Below are 25,210 nucleotides of genomic sequence, written 5' to 3' on the forward strand. Positions count from 1 at the left end.
AGAGACATACTGTATTAAAACAAATTACACTTTAAATTAGAGTGTTGGGTTAGGCTCACCTTAGTTAACCCTAAACGTAGACTTGTAAAACATTGCACTCACAACAGTAGCACTAACCCTTACCCTAACCCTTATCTTGGCATCACCCTAACACTTCAGGGTGACTGGTAGCCTAGTGGTTAGAGTGTTGAGCCTGTAACCAAAAGGTCACTGGTTCAAATATCTGGGTTGACAAGGTGACAAATCTGTTGATGTGCCCTTGAGCAAGGCACTTAATGCTGATTTGTTCGAGGGGTGCCATAGTACTAAGGCTGACCCTGTAAAACAACACATTTCACTACACTTGTCTGGTGTATGTGACAATAAAACATATTTGTATTTCCTCAGCTCACCTTGTAAATAACTGACTGGGGCCATTTAGCAGACTTGTATTCCCTTCATAACCCCATAGCAATATCTGACTTGAATATAATTTTGTATATAAGACTTACATGTTTGCACTGGAAAGCAATCAAATGTCGCATTATGGTATATTGTAATTACTTCGCCACCATGGCCTATTTATTGCCTTAACTCCCTTATCTTACCTCATTTGCACTCACTGTATACAGACTTTTTGTTTTCTTTTGTTCTACTGTATTATTGAGTGTTTTGTTTATTCCATGTGTAACTCTGTGTTGTTATACGTGTCGAATTGCTATGCTTTATCTTGGCCAGGTCGCAGTTGCAAATGAGAACTTGTTCTCAACTAGCCTACCTGGTTAAATAAAGGTGAAATAAAAAAATTTAAATGGTCTCACCTGGAAATATGTTAATGATGAGCAAGAGTAGCTCATACTGGGAAAATAAATTCTGCTGACTAAGATTTATGGAAATACTCAAGTATTACTGAGGCAATCAATACAGTGTGTGTGAAGTAAAGGTGTGTTTGTTGACTGTTGCACTACACAGTGTACAAAACATTGGGAACACCTCTTTCCAGACTGACCAGGTGAATCCAAGTGAAAGCGATGATCCCTTATTGATGGCACTTGCTAAATCCACTTCAGTGTAGATGAAAGGGAGACAGTTTAAAGGATTTTTAAGAATTGAAACATGGATTGTTTATACGTGCCATTCAGAGGGTGAATGGGCAAGACAAAAGATAAGTGCTTTTGAACGGGGTATGATAGTAAGTGCCAGGCCCTGTAGTTTAGCATCTGCTCCATCTGACCACTTTTTTTATAGACCGAGTCCGTGGTTCTTCCTGCTACACACTGGCTGAGGCCTCCCAGGCAGCTCCGGTTCCGACACCCAGACCCGACATCACTCCCAACATAATTTTTTTGTTTTGTTCTTTTTAAACACTCCCTGATGCTTCCCTTTGAGTCCTCATTCTGTAGCAATGTATGCTGAAAGTAATGAAGCAAATTCAGGGAGTGAATACATTTAATAAACAAAAGAACAAAACAAGAAACATGAACAGCGCACCAACATAGAACAGGTACAGTGACGACTGGGGAAGAAACCAAAGGGAGTGACAAAGTGCAGGTAATCAAGGAGGTGATGAGCCCAGGTGAATGTCATTATGCACCTAACGCTGGTGCCAGGTGTGCTCCCTAACGAGCAGCCTGGTGACCTAGAGGCCGGAGAGGAAGCACACGTGACAATCGCTTAAGTTGTCACTAAATATTATTTTCATGTTATTGAGATTTGTGAGCATATTTATCTGCATTTGGTTTATATGAAATTACCATGTACGTTTCCGAGGTAAACATCCTTGTTAATCATCCAATTCTTACATCCTCAACCTTGCCATCATTGGTCATCTTCAACGATTCAACTGAAATAATAGACCGGGCAACAGCCCAGTTACAGCAAGACAGTCTTTTTACCACCACAATTCTGATCAGTTTTTTCATGGTGCTTTTGCACCAGATCGGGCTATCATGGTGGAAAGGATCACAATGGAGGAGAACAATAACAGACCCCCATGTGGACGGGGATGAGCAAGGCCAAGGAGGAACACCTGTCTGACTACCATGTTCAAACTCCATGGCTCCAGCTATAGCCCTCAACCAATCCAACCCCTTCAATAAAGGCCAGAAGAGTATGAACAAGAGCAAATGGAGCCCCAGGCTCAAGCCTACTCCTATATCACCACAATTCAAGAGCTAACCACAGCAAAAGGTCAGCATGTAGCAGGAAATGGAGCAACTAAAACAAACTGTTTATGCAATGGCAGAGCCATTGGCAGAGTGAGGGTTCAATAACTATGAGTCTGACAGTGGTCCTCTTTCTCAATGCACTAGCATTTCACACATTGATGCAGCAGCAGCTAACCCTTGAGCTTCAGCAGTGGCCAATCAGGGAGAGGGTACTCCCTCTGTAGTTCAGGAGTTCTGTGGAGGAGTAGCCAGATCAAAAGTTCATCATTGCCAGAACAAACCAAACAGAGCAGACATGAGTCTCTTCCCCTCCCTACAGGTCCATATTACCAACTCCTCAGTCTGAACAATCAGCATCCTCACAAGCTCCATCCCTACAAGTTCCATCCCTACCAGCTCCATCCCTACCAGCTCCATCCCTACCAGCTCCATCCCTACCAGCTCCTCTCAAGGCATACATTCAGCTTTGCCCCAGCCCCAATGCGCAGATTCTCCACTCAAATGTAACCACCAAGTCTGTGCCTCATATCCAGTCTAAGCCACCTCTTCAGACTAAACCTCCTGTCCAGCCTGCTCGGAGTACTCGGTAATGTGTGTGACCAGCCGCCCGTGGACTCACCAGCCGCCCGTGGACTCACCAGCCGCCCGTGGACTCACCAGCCGCCCGTGGACTCACCAGCCGCCCGTGGACTCACCAGCCGCCCGTGGACTCACCAGCCGCCCGTGGACTCACCAGCCGCCCGTGGACTCACCAGCCGCCCGTGGACTCACCAGCCGCCCGTGGACTCACCAGCCGCCCGTGGACTCAGAATCAAGGGCACTACCAGTTCTAGCATTCTGATGTGTACCGGCCTTCTATGCCCTATTGACCTCCTGTGAACCATCATGAACTCTCAACCAACTGTGCAGTTTCACCAACAACCACAGTACTACCCAGAGTCTCCTCAAGTCTATTCCAACCAATACCAGCCTCCTCCACACCGGCACCGAGGTTTACTCTACCCCATTCTAGCAACACTTGCAACAAGTCAGCTGTACGCCAGCCTCAAAACGTCACCACTTCTCAAACCCAGAAAGTTCTGTATCCCAGAAAGACCTCCGTTGAACCCCCAGTGTGCTACCCTACAGCATCATATCAGGCCCTTCAGCAGTATGATATACCCCAACCAGCTTTTCCAGTTTCACAAGCCTTCGACGTGCCTACTGCTCGCTACTACCAACCGTCCGACCAACGGCTAGTCCCAGTACCAATTTACAGCCCTGAAGTGGCTCCACAGAGACCCAAGTGTCAATCCTGGGTAGAGGGATCTACCTTCCAACTTAGTTCATGGCCCTGGCTTATGCTAATGACCCCCAGTCATACTCCTCAGCACTAGCTACACTGGACCAGAAGTATGGCCATCACCTAGTTCTGATGGAGATCGCAACCATTCTGAACCTTCCCAGAATCCACCCAGGTGATTCAAGAGCTTTCAGCGGCTTTGCCTTTCGAATCTGCTCACTTGTGGGGATGCTCCATTCATTCTAACACAGCTAGAGAGCTGCTGAGCTGGCCTGCTCCTCCAGTGTTCAGCACCTCCTTAGTAAGTTATCAGCAGAACAAGTTGGCAGTTATGCCCTTCATGCCCGCAGAACCAGGCCAGGGGTCCAGTAGAATCTGAATGAATTATCCTTGTAGCTCAAGATAAAGCAGAGTGTCAGGGCAGCGCCACCAAGTATCATCATGGCCACAGAGGAGAAACCTCCAGACATTCTCCAAGTCCTCATCCAATACACCTACAATACTGCATGGTTCCGATTCTACCTCCAGATCCTCACCCACCAGACAATCTTCCACACCCCCAGCTACTGGTAAGACTCTTGGTGGACCCCGTCTCCTGTGTCTCTACTGTGATTCAAAGGATCATACCCTCACAAAATGTGAGAAGCTCAAGGGGCTCAGCGTAGAGAAAGTTGAGGAGTGGAGAAAAAAGTGATTTTGGAGATGTGCCAAGCCACATATGGCTTCAGTGTAACTTGAAGAAACCATGCCCCCAGTGCCATGGCATCATCGTGGCATCCTGCATGAAGTCAACAACAGAAAACAAGACTCTAGGTTATGTCAACCCACAAAGCCACTCCCACAAAGTACTTGAGGCTGTTAGTCATCCTGAGTAACAAAGATCCCCATCCTTGACGATGGCTCAGAACGCACACTGCTACGTGCAGCTGCTACCAAGCACTTAGGGCTCGATGGGGCGGCTGAAGACCTAGTTCTACAGACAATCCTACAAGAGACAGACACTAGAGGGAGTCACAGTTCACTTTGAAATCTCTGCAGCCTCAAGCCCCAACAATAAATTCACCTTCAACAAGTTGGCCCTAGTAGAACATAGCTACCCAGTAGATAAACTGCAGAGATGCCACCATCACCTCAGAGGCCTCCCTTTGGGTGCCTTCTCCAGAGTTCATCCTTTCCTCCTCAATGGAGCCGATAACCCCCATCTCATCTCTCCAATTGAGCATGTTCGCCTGGGTCCACCAGGGGAACCAGCAGCCTTAAAGACTTGGATGGATACACCAGGGGCCTATCCATCTCCTAGACCAGTCCACTCCGCAGCAGTACCTGCTCACAACTTCCCCTGCTCCCAAAGCTGTCCTACTCTACAACATAGAGAAACTATTGCAAGTTGATGTGCTCCCTTTTCCGGGATGGGAAGTTAATCACTCGATCCAAGCAAGATACTGAAGCCATGTCCTTACCAGACTCCCAAACCAATCAAGTGACCATTAAATGGAGTTGAACGCTATTCAACACCCATCCTTCGCACTAAGACGGCACCCCAACTCCATACCCCCAAGGAAGCAGTCATGCCCATCCTCGGATGTACAGAGGCAATTAGAGCACAAACCTGAGTTGGCTACCATCTACAACCAAGCGGTAATGAAGTTGGTTAATGCTGGCTACATTACAAAACGCAACACAGATCAAGTAGATGACGTTACCAAAGAATCCTGGTATATCCCGCATCATCTCGTCAAACACAATGGCAAGCACCGAATGGTATTCAATTGCTCATTCCTGTACCAATGAACACCTACCTGGACCCAACCTGGGACCATCTTTGATCGGTGTTCTCCTCAGATTCCACCAGAACGGCATCGCCATCAGTGACAACATCAAGTCTGTTTCACCAGGTACGACTGCTTTCCAAAGACCACTCTCTCCTATATATGGGTGGCAAGTCTTACCCTTTGGCACCACATGCAGTCCATGTTGTGCCACATATGCATTGCAGAAACATGTAGACATCCAATTATGTAGATAATTGTCTAGAGCCTTCCCACCTTCCAGGATGGTCTTCCGAATACAGCACAGGCCAGCAACCGGCCATCTGTAGTTGATCACCTACCTCCTGAAGCACAATCTGAAAGTGCTGGACACTGGTTGAGTCATGACTGAACAGAACCACGAGAGAGTAACCTGGGCCTGAGTTGTCACTTTCCATCGGAAAGTCAGTACGACCCACTGGGTTTCATATCAACCAAGGTAAAGTCCTGCTACAGCAACTGTGGATGAATAACAGAAAGTGAGATGACCCATTCCCCCACCCCCAGAGAGCACTATACATCAGGCCTGGACTGAGTGTGAAGGTGAGCAGCTGCCTGATGCTATAGAGCCCCACAGTGGAGGTGTCATAATACCCATAAATCCTAGAGGTCAAATAGGGAAATGGTTCCAATAGTTCTCTCACCATTCATTTTTCTCATAGGGGATTTTAGAAACCCTGAAACCAGGGGTGGGCAATTCCAATCCGAGGGCCTGATTGGTGTCACAGTTTTTACCCCAGCCCCAGCTAACACACCTGACTCCAATAATCACCTAATCATGATCTTCAGTTCAGAATGCAATTTGATTAATCAGCTGTGTTTGCTAGGGATGGAGAAAACGTGTGACACCAATCAGGCCCTCAAGGACTGAAGTTGCCCACCCCTGCCTTAAAGGGCTGTGTATCGTGTAGGTTTACCCTGGCGTGACATTTTGATTACAATGTAAATCTCTCTCGGGCAAGTTGACTTATCAATATATCCGACTCTATTTACTCTGATTGGAAAATGCTAATTAGCATCAAAGTAGACATCATGCAAAACTACAAATCCCTGCAAGCTCCTGCAAGTCATCTTTAGCTGACACCTTTGCTATTAGTTAGTGTCAATTGAGAACTTGCACAAGACAGTTCACAGAATTGTTCATTTAAAGAAATGCAACCAATTTATTCATTCCTACACTTAGCTAAGATAGTTAATCCAGAGATTCTTACCTTTCCCTCGATTCGGCAGTCTCGTCCAGATCATTATGGCATTTACAGTTCTTTATGATAGCCACATTAGCAGCTAATTTGCGGTTCGTTTTTGGTGGGGGTAAATACAGGCGAATATATTGATAAGTCACATTGTCCTTGAGAGATTTGCACAGCAGGGTAAACCTACACGTGTTTCTAAAATCCCCTGTGGGAAAAACAATTGGAACCATTTCCCTGTTTGACTCCTAAGTTTTATGGGTATTATGACTCACACTATGGTACTCTATAGCCCCAGTGAACATTCCACAGAGTCCCTTTCCAGAGTTGCATTTGTTCAGTGATGCGTCAGAGCAAGCTTATTGGTCAGTGGCATACCTCAGGATGGAAACCCAGCAGCCACAAGTCCAGGTCTCCTTTATCATGGCTCGCTCAAGAGTAGCTCCTAAACATCCTATCCATTCCTTGCCATGGACTGTGCACTGCCCTTACAGGTGCCCAGCTGGCCAAACTGTTACAGACCGAGATCACCTTATCTGTGGACAGGACAGTTCGGTGGTCAGACTCCACTACAGTGTTGACTTGGGTGCACTCAGAGTCCTGTCGATACAGTCTTTGTTGCCAACCGTGTAACTGCAACCCTGGACCACACATCACCTCAGGACTGGAGGTATGTCGACACACAGAACAACCCAGCAGATGACATCACCAAAGGAGTCTGGCTGAGTTGTCTACTCCGCACAGGTGGAATCATGGCTCTCCATCCCTTCACTTACACCCTGATCAGTGGCCAAAGACTTCCTCTGTAGCACCACATCAGCAACTATCAGAGTTGAGGAAACCATGAATTTCCATGAAGATGGAAATTGCAATTCTTAGGAGAGAAATATGTTGCCATATTTGGAGGTCGGCTGTGGTCGAATTGCCCCTACCCTGACCGACAGTCCCCTCACCTTATCACTATCCCCACTCAATCAAGACCCCCCCTAGCTCTGCCAGCCAGCACACACAATAATTATACCACCAGCTACAAGTAGGCTACTACAGAAATTATTGGCTTAGTCTTCTTCAATTACGTTCGCCTCCACACTTCGACGCAGACTCAAAGTTTGGACAAGCTCACCAGATGCCCAGGAGTCGACGGCCCTGTCGACCTCCCAGTGAGTGTGGTGTTGCGCCTTTTGGAGTACTTGTGACTGTCTGTTTTTATTTGTCTGCGTCTCATCCGTGCTTGCCTTATTGCTGGATTGCTGGCTCTGTTAGATTTGTAGCCAGCTGGCTGTGGTGGTAACATATGTGCCAAAACATTGATCTGGAGGTCTAGCTGGTAGCAAGTGCGGGACGAGAGAGAGAGAGAGAGAGAGGGAAAGGTGTGTCCATGCCTCGTTATAAAGGGAGCCAAACAGGTGTACCCATTCAGGTACTCCAAGGCAACCTAACGTGATTTGGGCTCACACACAAAGGGGCGGGTTAATAGCATGAGATTGACACATCCTATACAAATCACATTTGCCACATATGACATGGGGACATAGTGGTTTTGGGGACTCAAGAGTGTAAAACAAAACATGAAAATAGCTTGGTTTCGATTCAATTGACAACAGATTTTCATCCAAATATTCTAAAATCTGTATAAAGAAAATATCATTTTCCCACTATTGGTGTGCTTCCACCAAACTGACTTGTGGATAAAAATCAGTGCGTGATGACTTAATGCACACAAAATGTACTTTTTCACTTAAGTTTTCATGTACAGAATAAAAAATCTAAAGTTCAATGTGTTTACATCGCATTTTCAACTCTACTGATAACTCTACTGTTTTGTTACAAAGATTGCTGCATTAAATAGCAAATGTGCCAAAAACAGCTCGCAGATACAGTGTGGGTAGGCTAGTCTACATGATGAGATTACTATGGATGAGAGCGAGAATATATGTCAAACGGCAGTCAATCATCGATCATCAAATCACCAGAATCGAACCCTCTATATTTATTGGAAAGGAGCATCAAGATTACCATGCACTTTCACCACCCTGTGAAGTTGATAAATTATTTCATCTGTAGCCTACTAAACTGCATGGTTTCCCGAGTCGTAGTGGGAGGACCACACACCATATCATGGCGTGACACCAAGTTTACTTCGATATGATGATTATTATATCAATATTTGCGCATAAAGGCGTTTGCGCCGCCATTTCTCAAATAATAAATTTTACAGACACAAAAAGATCACACCTGTCGAACGAACAAATAATCTGTCAGCATTTATAACTACCGAAAATTCCTGTTTCCATCACTGCTGTCATGACTTGTTTTTTATACGGTTTGACTTTGCTCATATAAAAACAGTGACTGGAAACATGGTTAGTGAGCACATATTTAGATGGAAATAAAAGAGACCAGTCATACCCAGGTGACTATTTAGGAGAAACACTTTGGTATGAACCATGTCCCTTACCCGGCTGTGAATATTCCATCCGATTCACTGCACGAGTACTTCAATTACCTGGGGTTTAGCCTAACACTCACACCATGAGGTGATGTGGGTGTTCTATCTTCTACCCGAAATGGGCACATACTCACAGATACGCAAACAGGATGTTAGGAGTCAGATTGGGATGAGGAGGAAGGGGTAGGAAGGGGTGCCAACCAATGCGTCAAATCTTCTCATTATTCCAAATTACACTGACCTTTTTGCTCCCTTTCCTCCTGTTCTATCTAATCTCCTTGTTAGGCTCTACTGGTTCTGGTAATTGGCCTCATAAGCCCCTAGGGCTAGATATAAACCCAACCCAATAAGAATGAACTTTAACCACTCAATCTTAAATTAATCTATTTGCCACATACTGTGTCACCTGAATGATTATTCTATGGGTACAGGAACAAAGGGGTGTAGAACATTCTTATCATGAATGAACGAGGGAAACATGGAGGGAATTAAGTATTTTGTATAAAATGTATTTGATTCTGTCACTCAGTTGCAAGTGGTGGGCACACATTGGTTGAATCACTGTTGTTTCCATGTACTTGACCAACATGGCATTACATTCTTACATTACAAATTACATTTTGAAGTACCAGACAGGAGACGCCTCTCAAACATACTTACCCAGTGCATCTGGGTCTGTACAAGCGTTGTACTTCAAAGAACATCGCTGAGCTGGCCTGTGAATAAATACCTTATGTACAGTACCAGTCAAAAAATGTTGGACACACCTACCCATTCAAGGGTTTTTCTTTATTTTTACTATTTTCTACATTGTAGAATAATAGTGAAGACATCAAAACTATGAAATAACTCATAGGAAATCATGTAGTAACAAAAAAGTGTTAAACAAATCATAATATGTTTTAATAATATATATTTTTTAAATTGTATGAATTTTTACCCCTTTTTCCTCCCAATTTCATGGTATCCAATTGTTAGTAGCTACTATCTTGTCTCATCGCTACAACTCCCATATGGGCTCGGGAGAGACAAAGGTTGAAAGTCATGCGTCCTCCGATACACAACCCAACCAAGCCACACTGCTTCCAACCCGGAAGCCAGCAGCACCAATGTGTCGGAGGAAACACTGTGCACCTGGCAACCTTTGTTAGCATGCACTGCGCCCAGCCCGCCACAGGAGTCACTGGTGCGTAATGAGACAAGGATATCCCTACTGTCCAAACCCTCCCTTACCTGGACGATGCTAGGCCAATTGTGCGTCGCCCCACGGATCTCCCGGTCGCGGCCGGTTACGTCAGAGCCTGGGCGCAAACCCAGAGTCTCTGGTGGCACAGCTGGCGCTGCAGTACAGTGCCCTTAACCACTAAGCCACCCAGGAGTCAAATCATAATATATTTTATATTTTAGATTCTTCAAAGTAGCCACCCTTTGCCTTGATGACAGCTTTGCACACTCTTGGCATTCTCTCAACCAGCTACACCTGGAATGCTTTTCCAACAGTCCTGAAGTATTTCCCACATATGCTGAGCACTTGGCTGCTTTTCCTTCACTCTGCTGTCCATCTCATCCCAAACCATCTCAATTGGGTTGAGGTCAGGTGATTGTGGAGGCCATCTGATGCAGCACTCCATCACTCTCCTTCTTGGTCAAATAGCCCTTACACAGCCTGGAGGTGTGTTTTGGGTCATTGTCCTGTTGAAAAACAAATGATAGTAACGCTAAGCGCAAAACAGATGGGATGGCGGAACACAGCAGATGGCTGTGGTAGCCATGCTGGTTAAGAGTGCCTTGAACTCTAAATAAATCACAGACAGTGTCACCAGCAAAGCACACCCACACCATCACACCTCCTCCTCCATGCTTCATGGTGGGAACCACACAGTTGAGATCATCCATTCACCTACTCTGTGTCTCACAAAGACACAGTGTTTGGAACCATAAATCTCAAATTTGGACTCATCAGACCAAAGGACAGATTTCCACCGTTCTAATGTCAATTGCTCGTTTCTTGGCCCAAGCAAGTCTCTTCTTCTAATTGGTGTCCTTTGGTAGTGGTTTCTTTGCAGCAATTCGACCATGAATGTAAGGGGTGCGTATCTGGTGGCAGAGAAGTCAGACGCAGGAGAGCAGAACTTGATGATAGCCGGAGCAGTTTAATAGTAAAACCAATAGCATAAGAAATACAAAGTATGGGCACAATAAACAAACGCGCACCCGTCAAACAAAATGTGCACAAGCACTTACAATAAACAATACCACACAAAGACATGGGGGGGGAACAGAGGGTTAAATACACAACACCTAATGAGGGAAATGAGAACCAGGTGTGTGGGAAAATGAGAAAAAACAAATGGAAAATAAAAAATTGATCGGCGATGGCTAGAAGACAGGCAACATCAACCGCCGAACACCGCCCGCACAAGTAGAGGCATTGACTTCAGGAGAAGTCGTGACAATGAAGGCCTGATTCACGCCGTCTCCTCTGAACAGTTAATGTTGAGATCTGAGGCTGGTAACTCTAATGAACTTATCCTCTGCAGCAGAGGTAACTCTGGGTCTTCCTTTCCTTTTGGGGGTTCTTATGAGAGCCAGTTTCATCATAGTGCTTGATGGTTTTTGTGACTGCACTTGAGAAACTTTCAAAGTTCTTGACATTTTCTGGATTGACTGACCTTCATGTCTTAAAGTAATGATGGACTGTTGTTTCTCTTTGCTTATTTTAGGTGTTCTTGCCATAATATGGACTTGGTCTTTTACCAAATAGGGCTATCTTCTGTATACCAACCCCACCTTGTCACAACACAACTGATTGGCTCAAACGCATTTAGAAGGAACAAAATGAACTTTTAACAAGGCACACCTGTTAATTGAAATGCATTCCAGGTGACTACCTCATGAAACTGGTTGAGAGAGTGCCAAGAGTGTGCAAAGCTGTAATTGAGACAAAGTGTGGCTTCTTTGAAGAATCTCAAATATAAAATATATTTTGATTTGTTTGACACTTTTTTGATTACTACATGAGTCAGTAAAAACTAAAACCAGTTAGTGGACCACTGCCCAGGGCAGGCCAACAGTTACAGCAACACACAGCAAAGTATCATCCTCGCTAATGTCTGGCTGGAATTCTATGTCATCCATTACAGGATGATGATGCCATCACAATCTCACCCAGCCAGTATTAAACAGCCCTTTACACATGCCCTTAATATACTCTACTCATGAGAACTTCTGGATCATTATTCCATTGAACCTTTATTTGACAGCAACGACAGGGTTTGTCCTATTGAGAGATCATCTCTTTCTGAGGAGAGACCTGGAGCTGTAATGAGAGACATTACAGCTCCCTTTTCCTCCAGCACTGGGTTGATGTGATGAGGCACTTCCTTGGTTGGCTGTTCTCTACACTGTGTCACATTTATCACAAGGATGGATACTGATGTTTTGACACCTTGCGCATTCCCTCAGCAGGAAGGCAGAGATCACCAACTTAGAGGGCATCACAGTCTCACAGTCTCCTTGGGTTAGAAGACAGTTTATAGCAGACATTGAATATCTGTTGATACACCATTAAGGGTTAATTTGTAAAATGATTCATACACACACACACACATTGCCAGGACATCTCCACATCCCACAAGTCACTTCTTTCCTCAATCTTTTCAAATCCCCAATATAAATAGCAGGCAACCTTTATAATGACTAGGAGTGGTGGGTGGGTGTTGTAGTTCCACAGAGAAAATTGATTTAAAAGCGTGGTTTCCATGGTGTGCCAGCAATCACTCTCGCCTTCTATCTCCCCATGTCTTTCCTGTTTCTTTTCACCAGGTAGAGATGGCAGGCGGACCATCCCTGCTCCTCTATCAATGTCTTTAAAATGAGTCCCCAGAAACCTGGCATTGACTAAATAATGACACTGCACAGACAGCATCTTATCCCATCATGGCCGCTGTATACAGCCTCTCTCCATATTCAAGCTAGTATCTATCAGTGAGGGGGCTTTGCTGAAATAGCGGATGATAGACTTTCTATGCAGGAGGCCTATATGTATTGTCTTATACTGCCATTGTCTTCAAGAAAATTGCTTGTCATCTCACAGTGCTGATTGGCAATATAATTATGTGGCACAGCATGCCGCTTGAGATAGTGTGAGTGAGGCAATGGCATAACTATCCTCTGAGAATCACTCTGGGGCTATACAACACATTCATGAGAGATTCCATGACCATAAGAAAGTTGTAACACAGAGAGAAAGAGAGGGAGTCTAAGCTAAACTTTATCTAATCTAATTTAATAGCTAGAACACAATAGCATTATTTGAGGAACGACTGCAATTTGCATGCCCCATATTCACTTAAACACATGGCACCCATTAAAAGGTATCCTATCCCATAAAACATTTTTCCAGTTAATGTATTCCTGCAAGGACTTACAGTGCACTGCACACCAGATGCTTAGCTATTTTGTGTAAAGTTCCATATTACATCTCAAAAACATTTGGATATCACGCTTTCTTTCCAATCTTGGCAAATAAAGAAAAATTGCATTATTACAATCAGGCCAGCTTGGCTAGAGTAAATAATTGATTTCCATCTGTGACAAAGCCCAAAGATCCCATGGAGGCACTTATGCTTTTGTTCTGTTACAACCTGAATTTAAATGGATTCAATTTAGATTTTGTGTCACTGGCCTACACACAATAACCCATAATGTCAATGTGGAATGACGTTTTAGAAATGTTTACTAATTAATAAAAAATGCAAAGCTGAAATGTCTTGAGTCAATAAGTATTCGACCCCTTTTGTTATGGAAAGCCTAAATAAGTTCAGCAGAAAACATTTGCTTAACAATTGACATAATAAGTTACAAGTACTCACTCTGTGTGCAATGATAGTGTTTAACATGATTTTTGAATGACTACCTCATCTCTGTACCACATACATACAGTTGTACATACATACAGTAAGGTCTCTCAGTAGAGCAGTGAGTTTTAAACACAAATTATTTTTTATATATATTTTTTCACCTTTATTTAACCAGGTAGGCCAGTTGAGAACAAGTTCTCATTTACAACTGTGACCTGGCCAAAAAAAGCAAAGCAGTGCGACACAAACAACACAGAGTTACACATGGAATAAACAAACATACAGTCAATAACACAATAGAAAAAGTCTATGTGTTGTGTGTGCAAATGAGGTAAGATAAGGGAGGTTCTCAAAAACAAGGGAGGTTTTCCAATGCCTTGCAAAGGAGGGCACCTATTGATAGATGGGTGAAAATAAAACGAAGCAGACATTGAATATCCCTTTGAGCATGGTGAAGTTATTAATTACACTTTGGGTGGCATATCAATACACCCAGTCACGACAAATACACAAGGGTCCTTCCTAACTCAGTTGCCAGAGAGGAAGGAAACTGCTCATTGATTTCACCATAAGGCCAATGGTTACTTTAAAACAGTTACAGAATTTAATAATGGCTGTGATAGGAGAAAACTGAGGATGGATCAACAACATTGTAGTTACTCCAAAATACTTACCTAAATGACAGAGTGAAAAGAAGAAAGCCTGTACAGAATAAAAATATTCCAAAACATGCATCCTGTTTGCAAAGTAAAACTGTTTGTAAAGTAAACCTGCAAAAAATGTGGCAAAGAAATTTACTTTTTCCTGAATACAAAGCGTTATGTTTCGGGAAAATCCAACACATCATTGAGTCCCACTCTCCATATTTTCATGGTGGTGGCTGCATCATGTTACGGTATTTTTTTATTTCACCTTTATTTAACCAGGTAGGCAATTTGAGAACAAGTTCTCATTTACAATTGCGACCTGGCCAAGATAAAGCAAAGCAGTTCGACACATACAACGACACAGAGTTACACATGGAGTAAAACAAACATGCAGTCAATAATACAGTATAAACAAGTCTATATACGGTGTGAGCAAATTAGGTGAGATAAGGGAGATAAAGGCAAAAAAAGGCCATGGTGGCAAAGTAAATACAATATAGCAAGTAAAACACTGGAATGGTAGATTTGTGCCAAGTAGAAATAAAAATAATGGGGTGCAAAGGAGCAAAATAAATAAATAAATAAAATAAATACAGTAGGGAAAGAGGTAGTTGTTTGGGCTAAATTATAGGTGGGCTATGTACATGTGCAGTAATCTGTGAGCTGTTGACAGTTGGTGCTTAAAGTTAGTGAGGGAGATAAGTGTTTCCAGTTTCAGAGATTTTTGTAGTTCGTTCCAGTCATTGGCAGCAGAGAACTGGAAGGAGAGGCGGCCAAAGAAAGAATTGGTTTTGGGGGTGACCAGAGAGATATACCTGCTGGAGCGTGTGCTACAGGTGGGTGATGCTATGCTGACCAGTGAGCTGAGATAAGGGGGGACTTTACCTAGCAGTGTCTTGTAGATAACATGGAGCCAATGGGTTTGGCGACGAGTATGAAGCGAGGGCCACATCGTGCACCACTCCCTAGCATTCTTCTTGCCAATGTCCAGTCTCTTGACAACAAGGTTGATGAAATCCGAGCAAGGGTAGCATTCCAGAGGGACATCAGAGACTGTAACGTTCTCTGCTTCACGGAAACATGGCTAACTGGAGAGACGCAATCCGAAGCGGTGCAGCCAGCGGGTTTCTCCACGCATCGCGCCAACAGAAACAAACATCTTTCTGGTAAGAAGACGGGCGGGCGTATGCCTTATGGCCAACGTGACATGGTGTGATGAAAGAAACATACAGGAACTCAAATCCTTCTGTTCACCTGATTTAGAATTCCTCACAATCAAATGTAGACCGCATTATCTACCAAGAGAATTCTCTTCGATTATAATCACAGCCGTATATATCCCCCAAGCAGACACATCGATGGCTCTGAACGAACTTTATTTAACTCTCTGCAAACTGGAAACGATTTATCCGGAGGCTGCATTCATTGTAGCTGGGGATTTTAACAAGGCTAATCTGAAAACAAGACTCCTAAATTTTATCAGCATATCGATTGCGCAACCAGGGGTGGAAAGACCCCGGATCATTGTTACTCTAACTTCCGCGACGCATACAAGGCCCTGCCCCGCCCCCTTTCGGAAAAGCTGACCACGACTCCATTTTGTTGATCCCTGCCTACAGACAGAAACTAAAACAAGAAGCTCCCACGCTGAGGTCTGTCCAACGCTGGTCCGACCAAGCTGACTCCACACTCCAAGACTGCTTCCATCACGTGGACTGGGAGATGTTTCGTATTGCGTCAGACAACAACATTGACGAATACGCTGATTCGGTGTGCGAGTTCATTAGAACGTGCGTTGAAGATGTCGTTCCCATAGCAACGATTAAAACATTCCCTAACCAGAAACCGTGGATTGGGAACAGGAACAATGGTGGCCCTCTTGAAGCATGTGGGAACAGCAGACTGGTATAGGGATTGATTGAATATGTCCGTAAACACACCGGCCAGCTGGTCTGCGCATGCTCTGAGGGCGCGGCTGGGGATGCCGTCTGGGCCTGCAGCCTTGCGAGGGTTAACACGTTTAAATGTCTTACTCACTTCGGCTGCAGTGAAGGAGAGACCGCATGTTTCCGTTGCAGGCCGTGTCAGTGGCACTGTATTGTCCTCAAAGCGGGCAAAAAGTTATTTAGTCTGCCTGGGAGCAAGACATCCTGGTCCGTGACTGGGCTGGGTTTCTTCCTGTAGTCCGTGATTGACTGTAGACCCTGCCACATACCTCTTGTGTCTGAGCCGCTGAGAATTGAGATTCTACTTTGTCTCTGTACTGGCGCTTAGCTTGTTTGATAGCCTTGCGGAGGGAATAGCTGCACTGTTTGTATTCAGCCATGTTACCAGACACCTTGCCCTGATTAAAAGCAGTGGTTCGTGCCTTCAGTTTCACACGAATGCTGCCATCAATCCACGGTTTCTGGTTAGGGAATGTTTTAATCGTTGCTATGGGAACGACATCTTCAACGCACGTTCTAATGAACTCGCACACCGTATCAGCGTATTCGTCAATGTTGTTGTCTGACGCAATACGAAACATCTCCCAGTCCACGTGATGGAAGCAGTCTTGGAGTGTGGAGTCAGCTTGGTCGGACCAGCGTTGGACAGACCTCAGCGTGGGAGCTTCTTGTTTTAGTTTCTGTCTGTAGGCAGGGATCAACAAAATGGAGTCGTGGTCAGCTTTTCCGAAAGGGGGGCGGGGCAGGGCCTTATATGCGTCGCGGAAGTTAGAGTAACAATGATCCAGGGTCTTTCCACCCCTGGTTGCGCAATCGATATGCTGATAAAATTTAGGGAGTCTTGTTTTCAGATTAGCCTTGTTAAAATCCCCAGCTACAATGAATGCAGCCTCCGGATAAATCGTTTCCAGTTTGCAGAGACTTAAATAAAGTTCGTTCAGAGCCATCGATGTGTCTGCTTGGGGGGGGATATATACGGCTGTGATTATAATCGAAGAGAATTCTCTTGGTAGATAATGCGGTCTACATTTGATTGTGAGGAATTCTAAATCAGGTGAACAGAAGGATTTGAGTTCCTGTATGTTTCTTTCATCACACCATGTCACGTTGGCCATAAGACATACGCCCCCGCCCCTCTTCTTACCAGAAAGATGTTTGTTTCTGTCGGCGCGATGCGTGGAGAAACCCGCTGGCTGCACCGCTTCGGATTGCGTCTCTCCAGTTAGCCATGTTTCCGTGAAGCAGAGAGCAGATTGATGACAGCATTCGTGTGAAACTGAAGGCACGAACCACTGCTTTTAATCAGGGCAAGGTGTCTGGTAACATGACTGAATACAAACAGTGCAGCTATTCCCTCCGCAAGGCTATCAAACAAGCTAAGCGCCAGTACAGAGACAAAGTAGAATCTCAATTCAACGGCTCAGACACAAGAGGCATGTGGCAGGGTCTACAGTCAATCACGGACTACAGGAAGAAACCCAGCCCAGTCACGGACCAGGATGTCTTGCTCCCAGGCAGACTAAATAACTTTTTTGCCCGCTTTGAGGACAATACAGTGCCACTGACACGGCCTGCAACGGAAACATGCGGTCTCTCCTTCACTGCAGCCGAAGTGAGTAAGACATTTAAACGTGTTAACCCTCGCAAGGCTGCAGGCCCAGACGGCATCCCCAGCCGCGCCCTCAGAGCATGCGCAGACCAGCTGGCCGGTGTGTTTACGGACATATTCAATCAATCCCTATACCAGTCTGCTGTTCCCACATGCTTCAAGAGGTCCACCATTGTTCCTGTTCCCAAGAAAGCTAAGGTAACTGAGCTAAACGACTACCGCCCCGTAGCACTCACATCCGTCATCATGAAGTGCTTTGAGAGACTAGTCAAGGACCATATCACCTCCACCCTACCTGACACCCTTGACCCACTCCAATTTGCTTACCGCCCAAATAGGTCCACAGACGATGCAATCTCAACCACACTGCACACTGCCCTAACCCATCTGGACAAGAGGAATACCTATGTGAGAATGCTGTTCATCGACTACAGCTCGGCATTCAACACCATAGTACCCTCCAAGCTCGTCATCAAGCTCGAGACCCTGGGTCTCGACCCCGCCCTGTGCAACTGGGTACTGGACTTCCTGACGGGCCGCCCCAGGTGGTGAGGGTAGGCAACAACATCTCCTCCCCGCTGATCCTCAACACTGGGGCCCCACAAGGGTGCATTCTGAGCCCTCTCCTGTACTCCCTGTTCACCCACGACTGCGTGGCCATGCACGCCTCCAACTCAATCATCAAGTTTGCGGACGACACAACAGTGGTAGGCTTGATTACCAACAACGACGAGACGGCCTACAGGGAGGAGGTGAGGGCCCTCGGAGTGTGGTGTCAGGAAAATAACCTCACACTCAACGTCAACAAAACTAAGGAGATGATTGTGGACTTCAGGAAACAGCAGAGGGAACACCCCCATCCACATTGATGGAACAGTAGTGGAGAGGGTAGCAAGTTTTAAGTTTCTCGGCATACACATCACAGACAAACTGAATTGGTCCACTCACACAGACAGCATCGTGAGGAAGGCGCAGCAGCGCCTCTTCAACCTCAGGAGGCTGAAGAAATTCGGCTTGTCACCAAAAGCACTCACAAACTTCTACAGATGCACAATCGAGACCATCCTGGCGGGCTGTATCACCGCCTGGTATGGCAACTGCACCGCCCTCAACCGTAAGGCTCTCCAGAGGGTAGTGAGGTCTGCACAACGCATCACCGGGGGCAAACTACCTGCCCTCCAGGACACCTACACCACCCGATGCTACAGGAAGGCCATAAAGATCATCAAGGACATCAACCACCCGAGCCACTGCCTGTTCACCCCGCTGTCATCCAGAAGGCGAGGTCAGTACAGGTGCATCAAAGCTGGGACCGAGAGACTGAAAAACAGCTTCTATCTCAAGGCCATCAGACTGTTAAACAGCCACCACTAACATTGAGTGGCTACTGCCAACACACTGTCAATGACACTGACTCTACTCCAGCCACTTTAATCATGGGAATTGATGGGAAATTATGTAAATATATCACTAGCCACTTTAAACAATGCTACCTTATATAATGTTACTTACCCTACATTGTTCATCTCATATGCATACGTTGATACTGTACTCTATATCATCGACTGCATCCTTATGTAATACATGTATCACTAGCCACTTTAACTATGCCACTTGGTTTACATACTTATCTCATATGTATATACCGTACTCGATATCATCTACTGTATCTTGCCTATGCTGCTCTGTACCATCACTCATTCATATATCCTTATGTACATATTCTTTATCCCCTTACACTGTGTATAAGACAGTAGTTTTTTTGGAATTGTTAGTTAGATTACTTGCTCGTTATTACTGCATTGTCGGAACTAGAAGCACAAGCATTTTGCTCCACTCGCATTAACATCTGCTAACCATGTGTATGTGACAAATAAAATTTGATTTGATTTGAACGAGAGCATACAGGTCACAATGGTGGGTAGTATATGGGGCTTTGGTGACAAAACGGATTGCACTGTGATAGACTGCATCCAATTTGTTGAGTAGGGTATCGGAGGCTATTTTGTAAATGACATCGCAGAAGTCGAGGATTGGTAGGATGGTCAGTTTTACAAGGGTATGTTTGGCAGCATGAGTGAAGGATGCTTTGTTGCGAAATAGGAAGCCAATTCTAGATTTAACTTTGGATTGGAGATGTTTGATGTGGGTCTGGAAGGAGAGTTTACAGTCTAACCAGACACCTAGGTATTTGTAGTTGTCCACGTATTCTAAGTCAGAGCCGTCCAGAGTAGTGATGTTGGACAGGCGGGCAGGTGCAGGCAGCGATCGGTTGAAGAGCATGCATTTAGTTCTACTTGTATTTAAGAGCAATTGGAGGCCACGGAAGGAGAGTTGTATGGCATTGAAGCTTGCCTGGAGGGTTGTTAACACAGTGTCCAAAGAAGGTATGCTTGTCATCCGCAATGACTAGGAAGTGTTTTAGGACAAAAATAAATGGAATAGAGCTGAGCTAAGCACAGGCAACAATCCTAGAGGAAAACTTGCTTCGGTCTGCTTTCCAACTGGGAGACAAATTCACCTTTCACCAGGGTGATAACCTAAAATACAAGGCCAAATATACACTGGAGTTGCTTACCAAGATGACATTGAATGTTCCTGAGTGACTTAGTTACAGTTTTGACTTAAATTGTCTTGAAAAGGGCTGTCTAGCAATTGTGAAGACAGACACTGGGAGATGAGAAGCTTGTACAGGGAGTGAGCATTTAATAAAAAACGGACAAGAAACAAAGAAGGACAGCATCTGGACAGGGGAAAACACAACATCAATAATGCTGACACAGAGATCAAACTGAGGAACAGACAGATATAGGAGGGACAATCAACAAAGTAATGGAGTCCAGGTGAGTCAAAAGACATGCTGGTGCGCATAAAGATGGTGACAGGTGTGCGTGATGATGGGCAGCCTAGCACCCTCAAGCGCCAGGGAGGGGGAGAAGGAGCAGGCGTGACAGCAATGGTCAAGAACCAACTTGACAGAGCTTGAAGAATTTTACTTACAGCTGTAATCGCTGCCAACGTTGACTCTAACGTTGATTCTAACGTGTGAATACTTATGTAAATGAGATATTTCTGTATTTCATTTCCAATAAATTAGCAACATTATTAAAACATGTTTTCACTTTGTTATTATGGGGTATTGTGTATATATATTTTGAATCCATTTTGAATTCAGGTTGCATGAATACTTTCTGAAGGCACTGTTCCTCAGCAGGACTTCACCTCCATCCCCAAATTTGTCCCAGTCATCTGGATAAGGAGCAACCCTCCTGGAAACACCTTCTTCTCTTTCCTCACCCCCAAGTCAGTCAGACCCTTATCTCTCAATGAAGCTGGTCTTGCTGTGTAAACCAGTGATATGCGGTGATGCTGGGTAAGTACTGGCTATTATCAAAGCCAGATTTAATCACAAATAAACCATGATGAATCCCAAGTTCACCATACAACAGATCACTCCAACAACCAGAGCGACATAGGCTATCAACAGAAATTGGCAAATAATTTTAGCCAAATGTAAATAGCAATGTAGCCAAGATACACAAGCAATAGCCTCCAATGGCTGTATATTTCATATCATCTGTCAAATTGACACACTACTCAACTCAACTGCATCCACAGTTATAACTGATAGGTGGCACTAAAATATATGGACACATTTAATCCAAATAACTGTGACTCGTTTCAGGAAACTAGGTGTATGTCGCACGTCATTACTTCACAGGAGAGCTATTTGAATGTAAACTTATTATTTTTATCAAAATGCGTTTGTCACGCCCTGACCTTAGTTAGCTTTGTTTTCTTTATTATTTTGGTTAGGTCAGGGTGTGACAAGGGTGGTTGGTTTAGTCTTTGTATTGTCTAGGTGTTTTTGTCCTGTCTAGGGTTTTTGTAATTCTATTTTAGTATGTCTAGGTATATGTAGGTCTATGGTGGCCTGAATTGTTTCCCAATCCTCGCATTGGCCGGGCTACAATGGACATCCAGCCAGGAAGGAGGGTGCCGGCTCAGTGCTCCTGGTCTCCAGTATACCTCTTTGGACCAGGATATCCTGCGCCGGCTCTGCGTATTGTATCTCCGGTGAGTCTGCACAGCCCAGTGCATTTGCATTCAGCCAGGACGGGTTGTGTCAGCTCTACACTAAAGACCTCCAGTACGCCTCCACAGTCCAGTACGTCCTGTGCCTGCTCCCCGCACTCGCCCTGAGGTGTGTGTCACCAGCCCAGTACCAGCAGTACCGACACCACGCACCAGTTTCCAGTGCACCTCCAGAGTCCAGTACGTCCTGTTACTCCTCCCCACACTCGCCCTGAGGTGCGTGTCACCAGCCCAGTACCACCAGTGCCAGCACCACGCACCAGGCCTCCAGTGCGCCTCCAGGGTCCAGTACACCCTGTTCCTGCTCCTCGCACTCGCCCTGAGGTGTGTGTCCCCAGCCCGGTACCACCAGTGCCGGCACCACGCACCAGGCCTACAGTGCGCCTCGGCAGTCCAGTTTGCCCTGTTCCTGCTCCTCGCACTCGCCCTGAGGTGCGTGTCCCCAGCCCGGTACCACCAGTGCCTGCACCACGCACCAGGCCTACCAGCCCGGGGTCCCCAGCGACGGTCCTCAGCCCGGGGTCTCAAGCGACGGTCCCCAGTCTGGGGTCTCCAGCGACGGTCCCCAGTTCAGAACATCCGGCGATGATCCACGCAGCGAGGGTTCCCGGTTCCCTACGGCGAGGATCCGCAGTCCAGAGCCGCCGACGATGATCCACGGGTCAGTGCTACAAGAGCGGACAAGAGGTTAGATGCCCACCCAGACCCTCCCATATAGGTATTATCTTATTATCACGGTCATTGTTTAGCTAGCTAGCTACATGTCTAAACAAAAGACTCAACTATGCAAGTAACCATTTCAATAGAATGTTCATGATGTCACTGTGACAACTGTTGATAGACGTAGCTGGTATAACTGACAAATTTACGAACGCTCAACACCCATTGAGTGTGGCCGGTGTCAGTGAACATTGGCAAAAAAGAAGAATGAAATTGTTGCCAGCAGCACAGTTGCAGTCACCAAAGCTCTGGATAACATAAAAAACAGCCTAACCAGCTCTACTAGGGTCAGGAAAATGGTCAGAATGAGCTGTTCTCTCATTTGTGTCTGGAAGTAGCTAGCAAGCTAGCCAACCTTAGCTAGTTAGCTTGGGTGTTTGACTGCTGTTGTTAGGACAGAACGCTTGGATCAACCCTACTCCTTAAAGAGATGGCTGGGGCTAAAGCTTAAGAGGGTGTGACCGATGCTGACTGGGTGTAGACAAGAGCTCTCCAGTAGGTGTACCAAAACATTTGAAGGCCATTTTCTCAAAAGTGAGGTTACAAGTTAATCAAGTTTTAAAGCAAAATTACTTTCCCATTGTTCTTCAACTGTAGTCTATGATATACCATTTTCTAGCTCTGAGTCTCTACTTTTATCCAATGTAAAAAACATAATTTCAAATGTTGCTACATAAGACCGAATCGAGCCGGTCAGTCACAATTCACAAGGTAAACTCCATAGCCTTTCACAAGAAATGTACAATTCTTCCAATGCGCAGCATGCACAAACATATACACACACACATAATAATGATATTATGTGAAATATTATTACACACATGTACACTGAGTGTACAAAACATTAGGAACACCTTCGTAATGTTGAGTTGCGCCCCCTTTTGCCATCAGAACAATGTAAATTCGTCGGGACATGGACTATACAAGGTGTCGAAAGCATTCCACAGGGATGCTGGCCCATGTTGACTCCAATGCTTCCCACAGTTGTGTTAAGTTGGCTGGATGTCCTTGGGTGGTGGACCATTCCTGGTTGATACACATGGGAATCTGTTGAGCGTGAAAAACCCAGCCGTGTTGTAGTTCTTAACACACTCAAACTGGTGCGCCTGGCACTAACTACCATACTCCGTTCAAAGGCACTTGCATCTTTTGTCTCGCCCATTCACCCTGTAAATTGTACACATACACAATCCATGTCTCAATTGCCTCAAGGCTTCAAAATCCTCCTTTAACCGGTCTCCTCCCCTTCATCTACACTATTGAAGTGGATTTAACAATTCACATCAATAAGGGATCAGAGCTTTCTCCTGGTTAGTCTATGCCACGGAATGGTGTTCCTAATGTTTGTACACTCAGTGTATAATAAGGTTCTAACGAAATGTCCATATCAACAATCAAAATGACTGAAACATGCCGTTTCTCATCCAAACGAAATTCTAGCTTGATAAATCAATCAAATTCCAATCAAATGTATTTATAAAGCCCTTTTTACATCAGTAGTTGTCACAAAGTGCTTATACAGAAACCCAGCCTAAAACCCCAAAGAGCAAGCAATGCCAGGCCGTTCTTCAAAATGTGCAAACGTTCATAGATGACCATCAGGGTCAAATAATAATCACAGTGGTTATATAGGGTGCAACATGTCAGCATAGGGTGACCACATTTAAAATACCCAGATGCTGGGACAACAGGATGTTTTGCGGAACATTCGAGGGACAGCGTAGCCTACCTACATAATCATTTTTGGGGGGTGTATTCTGCCTAGTGGTGCATGCGTTTGAGTTTTGGGGGGACTATTCAGCTAACCCTAACCCTAAATGAGGTGGTGTAAACAGTAACATCATACTCTGTTATTACATTGATTCAGCTTTGATCTTACTTTACTAAATGAGCACAGTGAGCACAGTGTATTCTGCCTAGTGGTGCATGCGTTTGAGTTTTGGGGGGGACTATTCAGCTAACCCTAACCCTAAATGAGGTGGTGTAAACAGTAACATCATACTCTGTTATTACATTGATTCAGCTTTGATCTTACTTTACTAAATGAGCACAGTGGTGGCTTCTTACGCTGCACTGAACAAGCTAATTGAAGAGCACCTAGCCTACTCTTTTGCGCGTAGAAAGAAAATGTGGTAATGCAGAAACGAGAGACCCCATGTGTGGCTGTTTTATGAAAATGTGTGAATATTTTGCCAAGGAAACATTGCTGGTTGATCTCAGCTCTCAGGGAACGTAAATCAGTTACAAAGGGAGACATAAAAGAATTGAGTGAAGTACCAGCAAATATGTTTAATGAGCATGGAGAGCCTCAAGTTTGACGAAATTACCTTATATCTTTAAGTTTAATATCAATCAAATGTATTTATAAAGCCCTTTCTACATCAGCTGATGTCACAAAGTGCTGTACAGAAACCCAGCCTAAAATCCCAAACAGCAAGCAATGCACATGTAGAAG

This window comes from Oncorhynchus tshawytscha, linkage group LG09 (assembly GCF_018296145.1).
Source record: "Oncorhynchus tshawytscha isolate Ot180627B linkage group LG09, Otsh_v2.0, whole genome shotgun sequence".
Classification (NCBI taxonomy): domain Eukaryota; kingdom Metazoa; phylum Chordata; class Actinopteri; order Salmoniformes; family Salmonidae; genus Oncorhynchus; species Oncorhynchus tshawytscha.